At 37.8% G+C, this 18,787-nt stretch overlaps 1 protein-coding gene across 13 annotated transcripts in view; it reads right to left on the bottom strand.

The window, feature by feature from the left end:
* The window catches only part of POU2F1 (POU class 2 homeobox 1), a 113,189-nt gene that overhangs the window by 79,379 nt on the left and 15,023 nt on the right, over positions 1-18,787 (bottom strand). The window contains exon 1 of one of the 13 annotated variants that reach the window (XM_054195395.1): positions 5,661-5,714. The exons of the other annotated variants lie outside the window; for them this stretch is intronic. The gene's annotated coding sequence lies outside the window, so the exon portion shown is untranslated. Of the gene's footprint in view, positions 1-5,660; positions 5,715-18,787 lie in introns of those variants that run through there. 13 annotated transcript variants of the gene reach the window in all.

Genomic DNA, 18,787 nt, shown 5'->3' with positions numbered 1-18,787 from the left:
TGGTGACAGCATAGCCACCTGCTGATGGCACCTGGTGACATCACCATTGGCTCAGGAATGGGGGCTGTCATTTGAACAGTTGAGCCTTTCCCTCCTCCTTCTCTACAGTTCTCAATCAACTTGAGGGCCTGTGTTGCCATGAGGAGGGCAAGATCATCTTGCTGCTCTAGCTGAATAGGATTCTTTTCTTGTAGGATACGTTTCAGCCATACCAGCTCAGAGGCGAATGACAAAAAAGCTGGCAGAAGTACACACCTGAAGGCAAAAAGAATAGAATCTCTCATGCACCACAGTCTTGGAGTGTAGTGTTAAGTAAGACTCAAAGCCATCTAAATTTTTACCTGGAAGCCCGCTGTTCCACTAGTCACGTGCCCACAACCATTCACAAGAGCAGATCTAGCTGTACTTTAGCTGGCTTAAAGATTCATATCTCTGCATGTCACATTCAGTGCTTTTTGAAGCTATGGCATGGATCTCCACTGAAATTTGTTTTTCCAAATGCCAACATGGTGGTATAAAATCATTCTGAAGATGTCACCACTTAAAAATGTTCAGCTTATTTCAAGAGTAGCAATATAAGTGTTTTCCATTGTGGGGCTCTCCCTCAAGGCACTAGATACTATTGTTGAAAAGCTGCAGTTCCTATGTAAGGAAGGAACACAGTTTTGAGTAATTAAAACTAAGCCTCTTGCTAATATATTCTTTCATTACTTTTTTAAGAAGCCTTCAATTGAAGACACCAAGTCTTCTACTATGTCACTGGACTTTGTACAGAAATTACCAAATAAAACTCAAAATTCAGGCCCCAAGTCTGTTTTGGGCAGACATATGATTGAAAATTCACAGTGGTCCCTTCTGGGTGTACGTTACATGTTCTTAAAAGAAAAAAGGTGAGGAAGAATATAATCTGATGGAATTTAAAAACACAAGTTATCAACAAGATGTTCCTGGGAAAATCATTCTCCTACTAGTGTTGGAAGGAATACTCAGAAGCTACCACCCACTGTTTATTGTGTTGGTGAGATGTATTTATAGAAGTTCCTTTTCATCTTGATAGAAATTCCAAGAAGTATTAACATCATATTTCTAAATTGCGTGATACAGCTCCATCTACCTCAGAAACTCTTCCTCTTATTCTGTCCAACACAGAGCCTTTTAGTCCAGTGGTTCACAGATTTATCAGTGGTGGTATGTCCATTACATTAAATACACAGCACAATTCCCAACAAAAGCCTCTCTATGCTAGTGATTGGTAGTTAACACTAATCAACAGTTGCTGTATCTAAACCATGGATGTGGCAGCTGCACCTCCCTCCTCACCCTACTTCCAGCAGCTGCTGCGACCATCCTGACAGAGTCAAGACCTGCATTTGCTGCTCAGGGCCAGGGTGCAGATCTGCTTCCAGTGCCAACTGAAGATCACTCTGATCAGCGAACAGAACATCCCCCCCAGGTATTTAGGGATGGAGGCTTTGGCTCGGATTTGTGAGGCTGGGGAAGATGACTACAGGTACAGCTCCATGATGGAGTAAGAGGACATAGGTTAAATGACAATAGGAGAGGCTACATGACAAATGGTGCCTGGTAAGGGGGAGGGGGGAAGACAGAACAAAGGTTCATCTTCCATACTCAGGCAGCTTTAGCCACTGCCATTAATCACAGCATCCACATCTACCATAGCAGATGTACTACTGCTATCTACACAGTATTCTACCAGAACACCTGAAGTTACAGATTCCATTTTAGACAATCCATTGTTGCATAAAATATGGATCAAAATAAGCCAATTATATACTGAAAGATCATTAAATGCCAGCATCACCTCCCTCGCCACACAGCAGGATGCTAAGTAGGCCAATTATAAGTGGAGAGGGAAGCGAGTTTAATTCCTTTGCAGGGAAAGGGGTGTGTAAAACCATGCTCACATACAGAGTGAAGAAAAATCTGACTGATTACAAATCAATAGCATTTATTGTAAAATTTCTTATGCAACATGAACAACAGGGAAAAAAAGAAAAAAAAAGAAAAAATACAACTTGCCATGAAAAGTCAGATTTCAAGGTGGATTTTCCTTGCCTTGTAATCTACAAAATAGACTGATAAGAGTCATTGTTATTTCTTTAAGTAGCCTTGTTGACATTTTCTCTGGAATTACTACGTTCATAACAGTACATGCTCATAAAAGCACATACTCCAGGAGGTGAGATGGTAGCATTAAGAAGCAGTGCCAAAAATAAAAATAGTGGGGTATGTTCTGTTAATGATTACATGTTTAACTGTTTTACAAAAGCTAATAAAAATACTTCATGTCAGTGAAAATGCAGAACTAGAACATGAAAGTAAGCACAAATACCAAATCAAATAGATATCCTTGGAAATCATTTATTCGGAGAGAAGTTGGGAGAACATAAATTCCAAATTCCAAGAAATACTTGCATGCTTTACAGTAAATTTCCAGACCACTTTGGCATGAATTATGCTATCCCACATCAATTACTTTCATCTTTCAAGACTCTGCCATAAAGGTCAACTCCCCAAAAGACATCTTTTAAACTATTAGCAAATTTTGTCATTTAAGTACTAAAAAGCTTAGCTGCAATTTTAGGTTTAAGACAGAGCGTTTTACACTGGTTGAAGTTTTTGTATATGCGTGCATACATTCCAGTGCAGTATTTAAACTTCTCTTCAGTAAGAAGGGCCCGACTGATTTATTTTTAAAAGGTGCGCACTACAAAGTTCACATTTAAAACCTATCTAGGTCTGAATCTTAGCTGGTACTTTTTACCAGAACTCTGGAACAGATAGCTGTCCAAAACAAAGAAAAATAAATAATCAAGAAGGCTCAAGAGAAGATTTCTATAGCTTTAAAATCTTGTGGCATACATTACCTCATAATTCTGATTTAGCCCCATTTCCTTGCTTGTTTTGGAAACAAACAGGAAAAAATTATGAACTTCCCTGAGATATGTAAGTGTAGCTGGGGCACAGAGGCAACATGTTGAGAAGAAAAGAAAACATCTGTATTTCCTTCCCATTCTCTTCCACCTGAAATAAATTCTTTGGCTGCAGTTTGTCTTCTTTTCTGGAAGCATTTACACAGTATCTAACGCTATCCACCACCATGACTACCCCTGGGGCTTTTATGAGGGTGGGAACAATCAGTGTAAGAATTACTAGGGACATCAAAGAGACAAAACATTTATTGAAGAGGGAAGAGGAAGAGAGAGTGTGAGGTAACGAGGGTCCTACTGTATTTACCTTATGTGCCAAGCATGCGGACAGCAATAAAAACCATGTAGGGAGCAATTTTGGTCAGAGAAAGAACACGGCAGCCTAATGGGAGGCCTTTGTTCTTCAAAAGGGTCTCCTTTTCCCCTTTTGTGCTTCACTTAATTCATGGCATCTGAGCTGCTCTTGAACTTGACAGACAGAGAGAAGGAGGGGGGAGAGATGGAGAAAGGGGGAGACAGACACAAAGAAAGAAGAAAGAAAAAAGGACTTCAAAGAGTTTTCCTTTGAAAATTCAGTTGTGCTGTATGCATTGCTGAAGGTTTTAGATTCAAAAAAAGGGCAGAAAACATTTCATATAATTTCATCAGGGGGATAAATTGTCCAATGCTCTTATTAAGAAAGCTAGAAGAAAGGAACAGAACAAAAATTTTTAAAAAATAAGTCTATCTGAGCTAAGGAATATAAATAAAACAGAATTACTCCCCTGGGTGCTTTTTATTTATTTTCATGTTAAATCTTATTCTCAATGGATCCCAATACATTTATCAAAATCCTATCAAAAACATCTGGTTTGCAGTAGTCACCTGAAAGGCATACATTTTCTATACAGCCCCATCAGAATTCCCAGCACAACGATTCCCGCTCAGAGAGCGGCAGGAGAGTGCCAGCACAGCCAGCGCCATCTGGGGGGCGAGCTCACAGATGGACACCGACCGCATCTCCCAAGCGCAGCGTAAGGCTGCTCTACGCAAACTGTTAAAAATCACAAGTTTTCTGAAAAATTCTTTATCATTCCTTACAATAAGAATCAACACATATTAATTCTTCAAAAGACAAAGTGGCTTGAGCCTGGTTAGCTAAGGAAAAACCATTATCTGAGACAGGCTTCCAAGTTCGGTTCCCTCCTCTTTGAATTACTTGAGCATGCTCCGATAGCTCACTAACGGCAGTTAATATTAGCTCTCGTAATATATTCGGCTTTTCACCCTCTTTAAATATCCACGCCATAGGCAATATTTATATGAAATAATTCATAACTGCAGACTGCACTTTTCTCAGGCATCTTTTTTTGTCCACTAGACCACCTCCTTCCCTCAATACCGTGCATCAACTACTTACACGTAATTTATATAATCCTTTGTGGATTTTTATCTACGATGTATATAGTGAAAGTGTTTGCCAATAGTACTTGTCATAAAACGTGAGATTACAAAATGTAGAGACATTTATGTGTCAATATCACAATAAATTATTAACAGTTGGTTTAAGTTAATTCCATAAAAGATTTTTAATGCATAAGAATCTTAAGTTGTCCCTTACTAACAATTAACCTGTCTCCTTCCTAATTTACATATTCTGACAACATAAGCATCTACCTATCACACACTATTTCCAGAGTGCAGAAAGTAACAGTAAATCTATAATGTAACTTTCCTACTTGATAATGCTCTTTTGTTAATTGACTATTCTGAGAACAGATCTTTTCTTCATCTAAACAAAAAAGGTACCCAAAAAAATTTGTAAATTTATTCCATAGCTTAAAGCACTTTTCTTCCATTTTCAAATAGGACTATAAAGTACAGCCATTTTTAAGAATATGTATTTTAATGAGTCTGCACAAGGTTAATTTTATTTGAAAGTCCAAAGGCATAATTAGACTATGCAAATTATACAAAAATACATGCTTATAAAATGACAAGCAAATAAGCCTCCAGCAGATTGCCAGTGCAGCCACTGACATAGCAGAGTTTAGTTGTCATCGTGCTCTATAGAGGTTTCTGTCTCACATGGGCAGCGTATTTATAACCAATTATTTATATTTATATACATTTATGCTATCTGTAAGATAACCTGGGAAACACCATGAAATAAAATTGGTAGAAGTGTTTATCACAAGCTTGTTTTCTATTTTTTATGATTAAGAACTGTATTTTGTGAAGCAATTGGGGGGAGAGGGGGCGACAGCAAGGGACGTTTTTGGGGTTTGGTTTGTTTTAAATGAGGGCGTTCCACTGGAGAGTTACAGAACCTGTACCTATCACACGAACTTTACAAGCCAGACTGAATGTATTTCAGATTATAGATACCAAGTGGAATCAAAAAAGATGGAAGATCTTACAGAGCAATTTAAGTAATTGAAAATAAAAATTCAATCTGTTTTGTGCACCAGGAGTGCCTGAGTATTAATTAAATTTATAAAACACTTTGAATACCGAGGATGTTACAGACATATAAAGCAGACAGCACTGGAATGCTTCTGATGTACTAATTATAGAAATAAAAAAATATTTGAGACCACTACTAATGTAACTTTGGGTTAGAGTAGAAGAGTTGACATTCTGCTGCCTTCTCTTGGAACTTGTTTGCCCTCACACTTGTTTCTTTGCAAGAGGAAGTCCACCTTTACCACCCAAAAGTCCCACCCATACCTGAAGAGAACTGCAGTCACAAGTATCTGGTGATGCTGGACAGCATTTAAGCTCCTAGAGTTGGCAACGCAAATATATTAATGACTACAAAGACTTCTGGCTGTTTCTGAGAATTCTCATACATTTTTAAAAAGCCACACACAAACATGTTAAAATTACCCAGAGTTTTGACCATCTTAAACATGCCATTCTGTGAACACTGGCTTGTCTGTTAAGTTTTCATATATTATGTTTGACTGAAGCTTTTCTTATGTTTAGGACATTTTTAAGGATGGATTTATTTCTGTTAACTCTTCTATGCCTGTAACACAAGTTCATCTTACTGTTGTCTTCTCAGAGCATTCCTAACGTTACCAAAGACAGGCCTCTGCTTTGTTTATAACCATATGCTAACTAAAATGTTGTTTGTTTCCTACTAACCTTCTTACTGTGTGAGAAAATAGCTAATTACTGACTTTCTTACTGTGTGAGAAAATAGTTAGTCACTGAGCTGATGTTACAGATAGTGATAATGAGGAGACAGCCAGAAGTAGCTAATCACGAAAAATGGGATAACAAGAAGTAATTAATCACTTCAAGGTCCTTTTATGTATCAAGTATGTACTCCTACACCAATTAGGACAGAGCTGTGGCTACTTCAAGGAACATCCTTATCATCCTCAAGAAGTTGGCAAACTTACAGTAAACTTTCACTGTCCTGAGATGACTCAATACCTTAAGAGCATAATGTGAGGAAGGGTCTCCTTAACCAAATGATCACCGAGACAGTCACACTTGCGCAGAAGTGTTTTGCCAAGGCAGCAAAATTTGATATGCATATGCAAAAAGACTATTCAGTCATCCTAATGAATATGTAAGTATAGGTGGAGTTATGTATTAGGTAGGCAGAATTATGAGACTATTTTGTGTATAAATAATGGGTGAATATCTACAGCAAGGTGTGCTAGATTTGTGGATTTTCCCCCCAGCACCTGATGTCAAATAAAGTAATATCTCCTCTCTAAACTACTTTTGGTTTCGAGAGCTTTTATTTCAGGTAATACTAGGATCCATCTCCTCCCCTGGCTCAGTTTCATGGAACTTGCAGAAAAATTTCTAAATGCATCTGCCTTTCTGTCAAATTGGTCAAAATCAACCACAAGATTAGAAAGTTAATGAGGGAACTGGAAACAAAGACACACCACTACTTAAGAAACAAAATTAAAAATAAATTCTTTCCTGCAATAAGACATTTAATTTGTATAAAACCTTCCTTCCTTCTGGCTTAAGCCTCATAGTTCCAACAACTAACTTCTGACAATTCTCAGCCATAAGGAAGATGAAAAACTAGCTTTCTGCAGCAGAACATTCAAGTATATGAATAGAAAATACCAAGTACTAGACAACCAAGACCTATCATGATGGTATTGACTGATAGATTAGTCAAACCCCTTCTTCAATAGACTGGTCCTGAATCATTTTATCACATGCGCACTGAAGAACAAGGTGTTAAGCACAGCTTCTGAAGAAAAGACACTTCTAGAGTGCACCTATCACTTAATATTTGGAGATATTTGGAGAAATAAGCAAAGTATAGTCATATACCACACCTGAACGAGTCATCAAGAAATAGTTTACGAAGCAACCCAAATAAAACATACTGCATTAGTCCAGCATACAGATCACGCAAGAGAAGTCATTCATCATGACACTGACTGGAGGCAGTAGTTGTATTATTTTAAAGTTAAAAAGAAATACCATCTGCTTATTTTGTTAGTGCAGCTTCCAGGCATATGCTCACTTAGCTTTCAGACAGGGAATATGTATATTGTATAAATAGCTTTCATACAGTCTTCTTTCTCCTGTGATACGCACAGCAATCACCTGCTTACTTAGAGGCTTTCTATTCTAGAAGTCACTATGTAGATTATGTATTCCATCTTAAACTACTTACTTCCCTTAATTGTGCATGTCCACTGGGAATACTTCAGAGAGTGTCTCCAGAAATGTTGCCATGCTACCAAAAACAGGTAATTGCTCAGATTTTATTTTACTTTAAGATACATCAGATTTCAGGGCTATACTAGATCCACAGTAACAAGTAAAACACAAAACAAAAAAACCCACCACCTAATAAGGATAATCATAATAACCATCATCATCCCCCCACATTCTCATCCTCTTTTTACTTTTCTGATATTCTTTCCTAATCAAACAACAGCCCCAAAAAAGATGCATGAGTATGAACTCCAGGCTTCCTACTGGTGTCTGTAGAAAACACACAACTACAAAATCAAACTAGAACTGAAAACAATCAGGCAAAACATTTCTTCATTCCAAAGACACTTTACTAATATCAGATTGCTTCTTTAGAGAGAACCTCAAGCAGACCAGAAACAGCACTGTTATAAACTGAAGTAAATATGAATTATTATGCAAAGTTCTTGACTTTCCATCCTCTCCCGATGTCTGTACGCTTCACCTTACCACTGCACTTGCCTAGCAAGTGGCAGCAAGAATCAATCTAGCAGCAGACTGGTGGTGGGCAGGTGGCAGCACAAATAAAAGGAATACTGGATGGGCATGGAAACACGAGATCCTTCTTGTTCAGCAGCAACCCACACTTCAGTTTTAAAAAAAAAAAAAAAAAAAATCACCACAGAAGTAAGGGGATCATACTGGTGCTACAGTTCCCCAAAACAAATAAGCCAGGCTATGAGTTAGCTGCATAAAGATCGTGTGAAGGGACAAGATTTCCCCAAGAGCAAACGCTCCCACTGCTTCCCTCTGACAGATAGTTACTATGGGGCATCAGGAGAATTGGTTTCCCTAGCTGATACAGAGGAAAATCAACCCTGAAAATAATAGATTTCCACTCAATCAGCAAATTCAACCAGCTATATTTCAATTGTTCAACTACAAAACAAAACTCTTGGGGAGGAAAGGTATAAAAACTAACAGCCAAAGCCAAGGGGATCCCCTTCAGCAGGGGCCAGATAGCAAATAAACTGTATCATGAATCTGCACTAGAAGTAACATTTCTGCAGGATGTAAGAGCCAATGTGCTTAGAGGAGCCATAGTATAGGTAAAACGCATGCTCACAAAAGACCACCAAGTGAGGCAGGGGGGGAAAAAAAAAAAAGAAAAAAAATCACTGCTTACCTTTAGTACCCTACATATTTATATACATGCCTGTATCAAACTGAGTTTAACTGATAGATGACATACGTGCATGTCTTTTTATCCACTCTCACTATACTTTTATACAACAATATGTTTATGAAGGCAGATTTGGGGGATATAATCTGCCCTTTTTTTGCAGTTGAAGAGAAGCATACTCACTCTACCTGTTTCCATTTTCTGGCACCTTGTTAATAAGCAAGTCCTGAATGATCATGAGATTCTCTAGCAACATCAAGCTGGTTTGGTTATTTCTTCTTCCAAGATTTGTCAGTTCAAAAGGCAATATAAAAACACGTGGTCAATGGCTATTCCCATCTTTGCAACTTTTTATGTAGTGTAAGAATGTCTCTTAAAGAAGGAAATGCTGCCTAGGCAGCTTAGTTTTTCTTATATGCATATACTTATCCAGGTAGAGATTTGCTACTGACACTAAGAAAGCAGAAGTACATAGGGCAGTTGCTGTATCAGTTCTCCCTAAGCCAACAGTGCCACCCACCTCCAGCTTTGTGAGCTGTAAGCTGTCCTTTTTTTTTTTTTTGGCCTCCCCATCCTTCTCTCATAGCAGCTGCTGCTGTTGGAAAAAGAGAAGCTATTGTCTGAATGATAGACATACACTACTGCTTACACAAACGTAGGATTAGATAGCACTTCTGTACCCCAAATAAGGCAAGGTTTGGTCCATATACAGTACCACTTATCAAGCAGTCTCAAACTCTCATGAGGAGTTTACATAAGCTTCCCAAATCTCATAAGGCAGAAAACAAGGAACCATGTCCTTATCCCAGGATAAGTCAGACGAAGCTTACAAAAACAGTAGCCTTGAGACCTATGGCTTCAGTGTAATCCAAAAGCTTCAGTTAAATGGTGCTACAAAAACTACATATTGTTTTACCATGTCTTGATAACAACACATTCTATTTTTTGTACTAGGAGAACACTATCTCCCTGACACCTCCTTTAAAATTACTCTACCAGAAGAGTCTACCTCTTCTCTTGGCACAACACAACTTCCATGGCAACTAAAAAGACCCTTCATGCTGATTTTAGAGACTCATAAAGGATACTAGAGTAAAGGGAACAACTTCCCTCATGACAAGGATTTGTGCACAACCCATCGTGCACTATTGGGTATTTAAACAAAGACTGACTCATTTCCTCTCAATTTATTCAATCTTATTTTACCATACTGAAGTGGTAATAGCGAACATTTGACATCACCTTCGTTTTAATGGTAATTGATTAAGATATCACAGCTCCACGATTATTGCTTCACAAAGCAGCAGCTCATACCAGGCAGTTTACAAATGCCACCTATGAAGCGCATTCCTCAAATCCTTCTGACAATTGCTTACTTTTTGCAATGCACTGTTGGTGACTCCTCACTTAGCTGTCCCCATGTATTAGTAACTGATTTGGATTAATAATGAAGGATGCTTTTAAGAGCATTCACTATTAATTCAGTCAGAAAAGCATTCTGTTACAATAGCTTTTCTATCTGTACGCCATTTCTTTTTCAGGAAGCTGATGTAACAGAGCCAAAGCTTTCTTGGTAGCCATACTATTCTATTCTTATTAATTCTTATTTTTGAGAATTCAAAACAAAAAGATTCCTGTCATCAGTGCTGGATTGCTACATATGTGATCTTTAAGTGTTAGTGAGCTCCAAAACAGACAAGAGAACTATCCAAAGTTAACCAAATAGCACAACGCAGATATTTGACAGCAATCAGAAGACCGAAGCCTGAACAGACAGTGCAATAAAAGCCAATGGCTGCAAAGGGTTATTGTAGCTTGAATAACAGTCTGTGAAAACTACAAATTGAATATTGAATAATATAAAGCAGACTGGGGATTCAGAAAAAAAAAATCTGAATCTAAAAATTAAATTCAAGACAGTTGCTTGAGCAAGGAAAGTAAAGGAACATACCTTTGAATATTGAGCAATACCTGGTCAGAAGTATCTTTTACGAGTGGGACAAGACTAGAAACTACTTATGGAAGCAATACTTGATTGAAATATTAGGGGAAGAAGGGAAAAATTAATTATCTATTACCATACACTTATTTGGTACATTTTATCTAATGATCACAAAACACATCCCAAACATTAAAACCTCAAGCACCCAACAAGGCAGGGAACTTTCTGATTATTTGGGGTGGGGGTGTTGGTTTTTTTGCTTGAAAGAAGCAAAGGCAAATCAAAACCCAACATCTTGAGAAAATGAGGAACATGTAAGCTAGAAAACTTGGTTAAAATACCGTTTGGAGGCAGCATAAACCAGTGAAAATCTCTGAAGTTCTAACCTCAGGTCTCTGAATTTACTCACATTAATATATTTAAAAGCAGTACATTTTTTAATTTAATATTAATTAAAATTAAATTTTATTTTTAATATTTTACTTGGTAATAAACTCTTATTTTAAGAATTTTATTTCATTTTCTGCTTTGCTATGGAACCTAGTATCTCAAAGTTTCCCTTGCTCTGTCAACGCACAAATTACAAACTATTTCTTTTAATACCTATTCTGTATCTTATTTCTTTGCTCCCCAGTTAACAGTGTGGTATTTATTCTGCCAAATTGTTTTTATTTCCTGTCTCACTTACAACATCCAAAACCTTAAATAGCAAGTATATTATGTATATGCAATACCTTTAGCTGAATACACACAAAGTAACCACATGCAACCTTAATGTAGGGAAGAAACAGCAACACCTCGGGGCGGAATTTTGTTCAAGGGAAAAGGAGAAAAATCTGCTTATACTTATGAAACAAACCCCCTCAAGGAATTTCAGTTGAGACAAAAGAATCCCTACCCCAATAATAAAATTAAAATTTGGTGAAGATGGATAGATGCCAAGAGTTGCAATACTCCTGCAATAGGCAGTACCTCTCCGTTGCTGCCTCCAGGATCAAAGCTCAGAGACCTGGAAGCCTCTGACTTGGAAAGCAGAACGACAACACCACCACTGTAGGTTCATTATGCCGCTTTGAAAGACTGAATTTTTCGGCTTTCAGCAAATTTCTACAAGCACACCAAACGTCTGATTTGGAAAGCCTAACATCCAGTCTCCTAGTACTGTTGTACAGTGCTACAAAGGAATCTTTAACTATCCCTATTCATCCCCATACCAGCTTTCTTCTTTCGTTCATACAGATCCCCAAGACTACTACTAAGAATGAGTTATAATAGCATTCCTAGTCCCTCTGTTACTGTCACAATGTCATTAAATTAAGATATTACAGCTAAAAATACATTCTCATTTCAGGTAAAAAACAACTGTGTACTCAGCACTGTCACTCGATTAGACCCCTTCATTTCACAGTGCTGAAGGAAGCCAAAGCTGTCTTTAGGTTTTATAATGAGAAGATCCTCATTCTGAAATAAAACAAAGTAATTAGAACCATGGCTACTTCATAAAAGGACAATTCTTTACCTTGTGATATAACTTCCCCTCAGTTGCTGTTAAATAGTACACTAAAGAAGATATTTGTTGTACAAGGACAAGCAGTCTTTCCACAGAACAGGTGACACTCCATCAAATGGAATGGGAGTTCAGAAAGAGTACTCATTTCTTCTCCTTTGCACACGAGGATTATTGATTATGGTAGCCTTGAGACAGAACTGCAGGCACCAAGAGCTGGGTTCTCAAGAAGAAAGCTAGGAAGTGCCGTATCATTTCTCAGTATTTGTCCAATCAGTTTTACCTTGAATTAAAGCATGTCATACTGCTAAGACTCCTCTAACAAGCAGAGTGCATTCTTCCAGTGTTAGCTCCACGATTGATACTTCAGGAAAGTAGAGTACCTTTGAATTGCTACTCAACTGAAAGGTGATCTAACTGCCATCATCTGAAAACCCAGGAAAGGGCGTTTTGAAATTAGCGTTTTAAATATCAGAATTCCCCATTTTGCAGCAGAGGCATACAAAAATCTGTTTCTACTACAAATGTAAATTCTGGCACTCAACTGCAGCTTTGCACTGTGCTGCCAGTTTACAATCCCAACTTGTAATGCATTTACAGACTCTCTGCTCCTACAGAGACTTTTTAAGGACAAAAGCACTTCCTTGTTAGAACACTATAAATACAAAATAGGCTTTTACTACTGCAAACTTGGACTAACTTTTCAAGTCAAACAGTCATAAGACTTTGTATGCCAAATATTTGTTTCCGCTCACTGGAAGCATAAATGCTATAAGCAGTCTGGCTAGCATGGGGTTTTTCCTGTGCTTTGAGTCTCTGTAACAATACCATCTATCCTTACCTGACAAACCTGTGTCTGGAGAACTTTTGTGCGTCTAGAAGTGACATCAGGTATTATGCAGCTTCTTGTCCCAATTCCCATTTTAAAACACTTTTTAGGCAGTAAAAAGCAGCCATCATCTGCTTTAACCACTCAATGACTTGCTACATAAAAATCAGTGTTGCCTAGCAGAACTGCTATATCCCAGTGTTGTCCAAGAGGACCCCATTAAAGCCTACAAAGTCAAGTCACTCCAAACGGGATACAAGTATCCTGTAGCTGGAAACAAGCTCTCCTAGTACCTTTCAGAGAAAACAATGTATTTCAAGCAAAAAATTTATCCAGGTATTCTGATCTAATACTGCTCCACTCTCTTCAAGATCATAGGTGAGAGTCAATGGCTCTTATGACCAATAAGCAAGGTCAGGAGCCAGTCACTTCAGATACAAAGTTTTTCAGCTATGATCCTGCAAGGCTGGATGGTTAAGGACTTTCTCATTTCTGTCTTGTGGGTTTGGGGAAGGAGAAAGCAGGGAAAGAAAAAAAATAATTTACTGTCACTCCTGGCAGAAATATTTTCACAGGAAAAAACAAGGAGCCCACACAAAAATACTCAAATGATTGTTTAAATGTGAGCCCAACCCCACAACTGCCAAAAGAAAACAATAATTGAAGCCTAGTAATACATATCTCACTTTTTATTCACAAGGTGGGCTGGAATGACTTTTTGCAGGCAATACTCTGTCCTAAGTACCCTGCAATGATTTGGCATGGCTTTATTTTTGCATTCAATTTACTTGGGCTTCAAGGGTGGGGTGGGGTGGGGGAAGAAGGAGGAAAAAAAAAAAAAGGAAAGAAAGAATCTCTCTAAAAAGATCATTAAAATTAACCAAAAATAAGGTGAGACATGGGGGGAAAAAGCGCAAAATGGAACAGAATCAGAGATCCTGTCAACCAACTAAGTTTGCGTCACAGAGGACAAGCCTCAGAGGAGAGTCATCAGAAGAGGAATTACATTTCTATGATAAAGATGAGGGCTGAACATGAGAGAAAAATGGGAGAAAAGCTGTATAAGGCTTCACTCATAGAAGCCAAAAAAAAAAAAGTCCGTCTCTATTCTTTCCTTTCTGAAAGGCCATAAAGAATAAAATACTCCAGCTGTTAATTTTAAGATGGCTTTGCTTTCTTTTTTCTTTTTGGAACTTGAAAAGTGATTTCAAAGCAGTACTTACAGTTTCCTCCCCTCATTAGAAAATTCTGATCACACAACTAAAAGCACTGACACCTAGACGAACTGAACTGCTTGACAGTGTTACAGCAGGAAAAAAAGAGGAGAATTCATCAATTGCACTACTGAATATGAGTTCATTTATACAGAAAAATGCGCATCTTATTGAATGAAAGCAATATGAAAGGAAAATGTCTCTGCAGTGGCACATCATACTAGTATTTAAACACTCAAGTGTTCAGGATATCTTTTTTAAATATAAAAAGGAAATAAATCCAATATGGCTTCTCAAGCAAAGGTTCTGGAACAGAAAATATCAGACATCCATGTTCTTCCTAACAAGCCTGTATGTCTTCTCCCTGTTGTAGACACTGCACAAATTAAAATATAAACCCTCCAACTGAGCTCAACCAGTTGGGTTGTATAGTCTCTAGATTTTAATTTCATTCTGGATCAAAGAATAAAACTATTATAATGCATATGCATTTAGTAAAACATGATGGTAAATTCCTTTATCTCAAAAGAGATCTGTCACACACGCAATGCTCGCTCCACGTGCTCTCATGAGCTACATGAAATCATCCCTAGAAACCACACATGGAACATTGCGATCCAATCATAGCCCAATAAATGCTGTTATCTCTGTCATAAGGGCTATGGACAACTGTCTTAAAGAGAGCATTTCAAGGATACTTCTCTTCAGTCTGACTAGATATCAACCTTCTATGTTTATTATCCTCATCCTATAATTAATTGTTGCTGTCTACATATGAAAGATAGTGTTCATTGCAAACAACATAATTTTTTTCTACTCAATCAATGCTACCCGAGAAGCAGAAGCCAATGCAAACACCACAGATTTGGGGAGCCAGATGAAATGCCAATCTCTGCGTAAAATCTTCAGGTCACATTACTTGAACACTGCACTTACTCCAATTGCTCCTTTTTAATTACATGCATTAATAGATAACTGTATGACAAAAGAGTAAGTCCACTGATCCTAAGATTTCTCCTTCATAGTTTGTGACACTTCTTTCAAAAAGCATTTACTCCAAAAATACTTTGCAATTACAACAGGGCAAGTATCTCTCTGTATCTACTACACCACAGACATAGATGTGAAGTTCACTGACATGACGCACTGTTTATAAAGAATGAAGAATATGTGGAGTATTCTTTTCCTACAGAGATGTTCTTTTGCTGCTGTACCTTTCTCCAAACACTTTCTGATGGCTTATTTCCCTGCCTTCATGCTTCCTCTCCCTTTCCCCCAAATCTCTTCCGCACCATAGCGCTGTGTGTATGTGTGTAAGCATGTGTGTGTTTGGAAAGCAAGGAGAGAATCTTAAGCAAGACACCAAAAAGAAAAGGGTGTAAAAAAAATCTCCCTTTCCAAGCCACCAAACCCCAAAATTTTCTAGAGGAAGCAAAACCAGAAACCAACAATTTTAATCATAAAAGCTGCTGTTAGGTTACTGAAATTAACCTTCTCCTCTACATTTACTACAGAGGCAGCCTGCATTTTGCTGCAAATGCAGTGTGTTAAAAAATTGGATTGACTAAGTCATTAAATAGAGCCACCTTATGCAAAGCTATGACCAGTGGTTTTCATTTACAATAATACAGAATATAGACTAATCTTTGAAAGTTCATGAAGATGTGCTAGTTATGCATGGTAATCTGTATACACCAGGAGCACTGCTTCATGCTTGCTATTTGGAACAAAAGTCAAACTTGACCACCTGAGTCATCACTTAAACGGACTGCAGAAGGAATCTCAGTCAGTAAGTCTCAGTAGGTTCAAATTAATTACGGACACATTCATAAAGCTCTTTGGAGAAAGAAAAAAAAAAAAAGAGGCAGTTAATCTGCTTTTGTTTTTTTTTTTTTATTTATACAGACAATTTTATCAAACTTTTCCTTGTTAACCATGTATATGTTTTACTTTCCAAATATAATTTGTGTGTGTTAATGGGAAAGTTACTTCCCGAAATTTACATTTGCTTTTAAAGAGAAATTCAGGACTCAAAAGTATTTATCCTAATACCATTTACATAACAGCCTTGAAAATTCCAAAAGGGTTATAGCAAACCTACACCTTTTCTTTCTATTCAAGTGGGATAGTAGGACAGTTTGTTTTTCTTCAAGTTTGTGTCAAGTACCGTACCTTCTACTGTGCTTTGGGACAAAATAATACGCATGGTTCAACCACTAATGGTATGTTTCTGATTCAGTAAAATCAGAACTTAGTGCCAAAAGGAGTACAGGGAAGTTCGTTATCATGGAAATGCTGAGAAAGAATCCCCATTTTTTTAAATAAAATATACTGTATTTCTAGATTTCTATGTGTAAGGTCATGTTTCACTATTAAAGCAGGCACAGTAATTTCCCAAACTGATGATTCAATGTCTGTAATTTAATGATTACTGTTGAAACATGATTCATTTTATTATCAATTCATTTTATTATCAATTCATTTTATTATCAATTCATTTTATGCCAATATAGCAAGCAGGAAGAAAAATAGTCAAGAACACCATGAAAAAACCCTCATGTAGCACGGATGTTGGCAGTTTAATAGTGAGTTGAAAAGTTATGCGTTTAAGTACAATCAGGGTATCGCATCCAATGATTAAACTCAAAGCATGTCAGAGAACACTGTGGCAGTAATACATGAAACGAGGAAGTGTAGATTTTTTTGCTTTCCCAACAAGAGGGAAAAAAAAAGGCATTTTCATTGTCGTAGCACTTCCAACAAGTTGATATTAAAAAGGAGATTTCATGCCAAAGTCGGCTGTTTAATCAGATAAAGAAGGCTTTCCTATTTCCCATTGTATAGATCAAGTTGGCTACGGGAGCCACACAGAGCTTTGAGTAGCACATTTTTCCGCGAGGGCTGTATCGTTTGATCATAGCAAAGCACAAGGACTGCTGGGTAATCTGAATCAGAGCTGCAGAAAAAGGGAGCCAGGCAGCCTGCTGAGGCCAAGATAACCACGTCACCCCAGCATCCCATAGCACTCCCAATTGTGGACCTAGGTGTTAGGGGCAGAATTACCTATCTCCATTTACAAATTTGTCATGGAGGTTTTCATGTGGCTTCCAATTAATGCAGTATGTTTTCTCCAAAGCTGATCTATAATGATTTTAATATATGCTTGTTAAGGCCAGCCCCCCTGTACTAATGAAGATTCTGCTGATTGCTTTAAAAATATTAAGTTTCAAACACTTACTTCTTTGAAAGGTGGTATGTAGAATTTTCTATATAGGTCTTAGCAAGAAACATAGCAATTTATGAAGCCAATAAAACCCTGCCCTCTAAAGGCAGAGTTTTTATTAGAGGACAGGACACATCTAAAGAGGTGTCTCTCTTCCTGTGATGCTGTTCATAGCCTTCCTCAGCAGACTGGAAGCAGCAAAGGACTGGTGGGTTGGGTCACCTAATATTCAGAATGATGACAGATGAACCCGTTGATAGGTTAATAGGTCAGAAGGGACCCCTGAGCAGGAGCAAGTTTAAAGTTTAGAAGCTCAGCTTTTCACCAGATACTGTCCCTGAAATACCTCCTTGGCATTTCCAGCCTCATAACTTTTCTACAGCAGTAAGCAGCCCTTCAAGCCTCTGCTTTCTTCTCCACACTCCAATTCTGAACTAAATTCTCTTTCACACGCTCCAATTCTGAACCAATTTCTCTTTCACACGCTCCAATTCTGAACCAATTTCTCTTTCACACGCTCCAATTCTGAACCAAATTTGGTTCTGGGCTGTTAAGTACGCACTGCAAAGTGACCCATCCAAGCATTTTAACTCTTTTCACTGAGAAATTTAACTCTTTTTCACTGTTGAAGCTGCTGACCTGGAGAAAAAGTCTTCAAAGCTGCAGACAAAAACGTACAAAAAGACTACCGTTAGTCCTAAGCCCCTAACAAACACAAACTCAAGCCACTATCTGCCACTGTATCCTGAAATGCAAGCTAATTAATTTGCCATACTTCCACCAATATTGCCATTCTTTCATGCACTACCAGTATTGGTAATAACTTACAAGATAGGTTCTAGTCTGTGTATAAGCAAAGCATGTAAAAGCCTGTAATGTGAACGAGGCACTAATGTACTACCTTGTTTTTATGCTGTATTTTTAAGCAGAAGCAACAGCACTAACTGAGGCAATTCCAATTAGTTTATTTATTTTCCGAGTCCCAGTGGGCAAGAACATAACTAGTTCTCACAGAAGAATTTGGAGTAGAATAAAAGAGAGCACTGAAAGTTTAGGGTGTTTCATTTAATAATTCTAAAAGAAAAGGGTTGGAAGTGGGTGGCGGTGGTAATGTTTTTCTGTTGTTGCTTCACCCCGCACCATCATCCCATTCTCTTAAATGTTAAGTTTGAGGAAAGTGCAGCAGGTTCCTTTCATATCTATACACTGCAGATAAGCCATATGCCCATCCATTCATAAAAGAGAACAAGGGACTCATGCCATAAAACTTATT

Source organism: Rissa tridactyla, chromosome 1 (genome assembly GCF_028500815.1).
Source record: "Rissa tridactyla isolate bRisTri1 chromosome 1, bRisTri1.patW.cur.20221130, whole genome shotgun sequence".
Taxonomy (NCBI): domain Eukaryota; kingdom Metazoa; phylum Chordata; class Aves; order Charadriiformes; family Laridae; genus Rissa; species Rissa tridactyla.
The sequence above is the reverse complement of the archived record's forward strand: the minus strand, read 5'-3'. Positions and strand labels throughout refer to the sequence as shown.